We start from the raw sequence: 5,555 nt of genomic DNA, 5'->3' as shown, positions 1-5,555 counted from the left end.
GGCCCCATTACAACCTCTTCCACCCTCTAACACATTAAACTGGGTAGTGGCCTAGTGGATAAGGATTAGGCCTTCAAAGCACAAGGCTGTTCATTTGGAGATTCATGTCCCCTACAGGGGACAAAAATGAATTAGGTCTTATGAGCATATATAAATAACCATCTGTGCAACCGTATCAAATTTTAATCAGCTTGGAAGGTTTACCTATCAGTAACAATCCTTGGACAATGCAGCCAGTTAGAATGACTTCAGAGTGCATAACCAAAAACAACAATGTTAAATAAAATTCCATGTCATCACTTGGTGTCAGTTTTCCTTGATTTATCAGAACAAACCAGTGATGGTGTTGCGCTGTATGTACGTGTGTAATACTTTTACAGTCACATTGTAAAATGGAGTGTTGATCCAGTTAGTTTATACGAGCCTCTTTTACACGTCGGGGTTTATTGTGTGTTATGTGGCCGGCTATATCTTCTGTTCCGCAGTGCCCCGGCCGTTTGTAGGCACGGCTTGTCTGAACCATGAGAGAGAGTCTTTAGAAAGCGAATCCACGGGCGGGCTAGATTTATGGAGCTCCACGCTACATCGGGGTCCTAATCTTCCACTTACCTTAGCTCCAGGGCAAACTTACTGCTGAGCGTGCTCACGATTAGCATTAGCGCCGAGCTGGAACACCATTAGCTCTCAACTGTACCGTTCGGCTCAGAGGCCAGAGGGCTGCAGAGTGGAAGGCTGGAACGGGGCCATCTGCCACTGATTATCTGCGACTGTCCCAATGGGTTCAGATACCTGGCAATGTGTACCAAACCAGATTAGCGAGTAAATTCAAATTCACAATCGTTTATTGTACTGAGACGCTTAAAATTGTTTTGAAGTGGCTGCAATCCTGCCTTTGAGTTTCATCTGTCCTCTGCTTAAAATGCCCTTTTCCTCTTTTCTCTTTCCTTCTGTGAGAAAGACAGCACTTTCCCAATTCCAGTACTTGAGTCCTTCTTGATAAATGCCACAACTGTCTATTTGACATTAGTATTTTTTTGCTTACTTTTCAACATGATAATGCAGAAAGAACGTTGCTGTGGAACAATATAATCAGAAAGACATTTCATGTGTATAATAATATGAACTGAGGTTGTTGAGCATTCTGTTGAAAATATGACTCAAGCACTCACATTGAATACCCAGTTAGGGCAACTGCCCGTCCTGCTGACTGTTTTGAAAAGACGTTGTGGCCTCATCTCTCTCTACCCAGATGCAATGACAGAGTCCCAATTAAGCCTGACCAAATTATCGAGGCCGAATTCAAAGTGATTTTTCCAGAAGAGACAGTCCTCATAATTTTCCCCTTGTCCATTCTGCTTTCCAATGCATAGTTTTGAGATGGTGCTCTTTTTAAAAGGGGATGCCTTATAATATGCAAAGATATTTGCTTCTGAAAAACAGATCAATCAATCATTCATAATTTATTTTTTTGAATGGACTTGTCACAAGTGCAAGACTGAATATGTGTATGATTATGACAAAGACTAAGCATGTTATCACATCCATTATAAATATGTTATCACACATGATATTTCCATCATATTGTGATAAGGAGAGTTTTTTTCTAATCATGAATGGTAAAATCACGATTCAACAATCCTGAATGGAGGTGAACTAATTTTTTGCAGCATACAAATTGAAAACCAAACTGCTTATTTAAGCTCATCTGATCCTCAGTGAATGACATCTTTTGACACACTTGTATTCAAATAGTTTCGTAAACCCCAAGAAGCCATTCCTTGTTTTCTGAAGCCCCAAATGTGGGTTGCTTCTGTCATTTGAGAGAGTGTGATCTCATAAAGGAGGCATATTTGTGACTTCAAGTTCATTTTTAAAAAACGTGCTTAAATAATCTAACCAAGCTCCGCCCACACGTTGGCTGCCCAGCTGTCTTCAGTGATGCTGAAGTGGAGATGGACCAATGCGTTTAACCGTTTACCCTCGCTTTGCCCTCCCACATCACAGCCAACCAAGTGCAGCATTCCAATATGGTGTCATCTGCTTCTTGTCATGGCCCAGATGTAGCCAAGGGCACAAGACGTGTTGACATTGAGGTCAGTCGCACAAACTGAAAGCATAATTTTCAATACTTATTTCATCAAGAGCATTCCAATCTGCTCCTTTATAATATAGATAGTTTGCATTTGCTGTCTTTAAATAAATCATTGCTTAGGTGAAATGCAATACTTTAATAGCCATTTTAACCCTGGCTCTGGAGGGCTAGAATTTCTGTAAGCCTTTGGTACAGAGAGCCAGTTTACCACCTGATTCAAAGATCAAAATTCTTCAATGAGTAAATGTGATCGTTTGGTTCCCTAGTACTGTGACTATTCAACGTTTCATGTTTAAAGACAACTGGAAAAAATGCTGGATATTCCCATGCCAAACATTTCAAATACTTGAAAATGCATGCAATTTCAGTTCAGACAATGTAACAAATGCATTGTAATTACATACATTTTAAATACATTTAACATGTACATTCCCACTCCTTCATGTATCACGAAAAGGCACAAATTCTCTTGTATTTAAAAAATATATAAATAAAATGCATTTTTTCTAAATATAAGATTTAGCTTGTATATTTCAAATGTATGTCTTCGCTATATTTTCATTAAATTTTATCAGAGCAATACACTTGAAACCATACATATACAGTCTGTAAGAATTTGAGTAGCAGCACAATTTATTTCTGTTTTGGCTCTGTACTCCAGCACATTGGATTTGAAATGAAACAATGAATATGATGTTCAAGTGCAGACTGTCAGCTTTAATTTGAGGGCATTTACATACATATTATTATTATTACATATTATTATTATTATATTATTATTATTATTGGTGGCATGGTGGTGCAGTGCACTCTTGCCTCCTGGCCTTTCTGTGTGGAGTTTGCATGTTCTCCTCGTGTCTGCATGGGTTTCCTCCCACAGTCCAGAGACATTTTAATTGGAGAGCCTAAATTGCCCCTAGATATGAATGTGAGTGCAAGTGAATGGTGTGTGTGCCCTGTGATGGACGGGCAGACTCTCCAGGATATATTTCTGCCGCTCACCCAATGCATGCTGCGATTGGCTCCAGCACCCCCCTCCCTGACTAGGAGCGGGTATAGATAATGGATGGATGGATTATTATTATTATTATTATTATTATTTTGGGCCACCTCTGCATGAATCCTTCGATTAAAATAATACTTCTCTTATGATATACACTATGGATTTGACGCACATCCTTCTTAGTGTAGTACTTTTAATAGCAGGAATACCTGTGGTATGTCATTAAGGGCCAGAGATTGTTGGTTTCAACACTGAGTGTTTTCTCTCATCTTGTATGTTTTAGCACTAAATTATGTTAGTAATGCCTCAAGCAGACAGACCTCTCTCCTGTGGCCTTTGGTCCTGCAAGGTCATTGCCTTCCAAACTGATGTTTATTTATTTATTGATGTACTTATTTATTTTGCTTGAAGAGTGTGCCTAAATCTCATCAGCTCAGGATGATGATGGTATCCAGCCCGTTGCACACGTGTGATTTTCGATGACAGAGCCGCCACTTTTCGGCTTTCCCTCTCGGCTCCAGAAGTTTCTAGACGCTGGATAATCTCACAGTCACAGGTCAACATGTGGAAGGGGCCTACAACACAGGTTTTAAAGTGTCAGGTTGTCAGGAACAGCCTCAGCCATGGATAGCATGCAGGGATGGTTTGGCTCTTGTTTCCTTGAACACACACAGCAGTGGTCCTTCAACATTATAGACAGTGTAGATTTTTGCCTTTGTGCATTTTGTGATATCCAAATTTTGATTAAACACTGTTTAACTAATATATTATCATATTATACAGCCCTTCAACAGGCAATTGATTTGGGTATGCTTGTTATTATGTGAAATTGATCTCATTTGCGTGGCGGAGTGTGGCACAGTGGGTAAGGAACTGCGCTTGTAACCGAAAGGTCGCAGGTTCGATTCCCGGGTAAGGACACTGCCGTTGTACCCTTGAGCAAGGTACTTAACCTGCATTGCTTCAGTATATATCCAGCTGTATAAATGGATACAATGTAAAGTGCTATGTAAAAAGTTGTGTAAGTCGCTCTGGATAAGAGCGTCTGCTAAATGCCTGTAATGTAATGTAATTTGAGATGTGATATTAATAATATTTTCAGGAGCCGAAACGATACAGTTAGATACAGTTAGAACAGCACTGATCTTCTTATTTTTTCCTTTCCTATTACTAATAATGGGGATATTATTGTATGTGTTTTAACACTGAGGTATGAGTGTGTATGAGATGCTCAATTATTGTGTCGTCTGTGTGTATAGTGTTTTTTTGGGTAAAACAGATTAAGCAGATTAAATGTAGCTTGGATAGCTAATTCTGGCACAGTACACTGTCCCTGTAAAACAAACAAATCTTGTATGTGAAGGGGGGTAATTAAAGTTTTATTTTTCTAATCCTTCACTTTATGCAATAAACACAAGTGTCTCATGGGAAAATGAGAATGCAATAGTTTACCTAACCAGACACAAGTCACAAACAAGTCACATTTGATGCAGTATGAGGAAGAGAATTCACCAATGAGTCCTTTGGTTTGAAATGAGCGTTTGCTAATGAGATGGAGAACAGGCACTCTTTCCCCCTTTGCCTGTGGCCTCTGCCCTGGGTCTGCTTGTGAGTTTTTAAGCTCCATTCCAACAGGAGTGTTTGCACATTTTTTGGTCACTACACATTCAAGAACGACCGTAAACAGTGGCTTAACTGCTGACCGGCAGAAGGGGTCGATGAGTCTTGAAGCACTGATCTGCAAAACTGTATCGTTCTTTACTTCATAAATGGAGACAGCCGGTGGCCCACATGCAATAGTCAATCCACGGTCTGGATGGCTCCTTCAGGGAATCAGGCAAATAGTACTGAATTGCATTTTTTTTTTTAATGCTAAATATATTTGTTAAATTTTTGGCCCTTTTCTAATGGACCCCAATCAGTTTACAAAATGTTCTGAAGCCAGACAATTATTTGAATAGGTTTGGTTTAGTGTAATCACTGACTTTGTAAAACTGTGAATCTGTGATGTTCTGTGTAAGGACCCACACGCAGACCAGGGAAATCCAAGAAAACGTCGTCTTTAATCAGTGCGAAGTTCGAAGCCAGGTGATCAGAGATAGTGCGGTACAGAATCGAGTTTCCAAAAGAAAAGTAAAAAGACAGGCAAAAAGTCAAAGACCAGGAGATCAGAAATAGCGAAGGTACAAAGGGGCAGGCAAAAGAGAAGTCAAAGAAAAGCGAAGGTCGAACCAGATCAAACAAAACCAAAAGGGGCAGGCAAACTCGAAGTCGGGCAAAGGGGTGTCGCAAGAATCTCAATAAACAAAGGCTTACAAATAATCGGCACAATGAATATGATCAACGTTCTGACAGGGACATGGTGGAAAAGACTGACATTTATACACTGGGGAAGGTAACAATCAAGGAGGGGTTACGTGAGTGAGGGCGGAGTAACAAACAACATCCAGGTGAAGAACA

Source organism: Anguilla rostrata, chromosome 3, assembly GCF_018555375.3.
Source record: "Anguilla rostrata isolate EN2019 chromosome 3, ASM1855537v3, whole genome shotgun sequence".
Lineage (NCBI taxonomy): Eukaryota > Metazoa > Chordata > Actinopteri > Anguilliformes > Anguillidae > Anguilla > Anguilla rostrata.
This window is presented reverse-complemented; position numbering follows the sequence as displayed.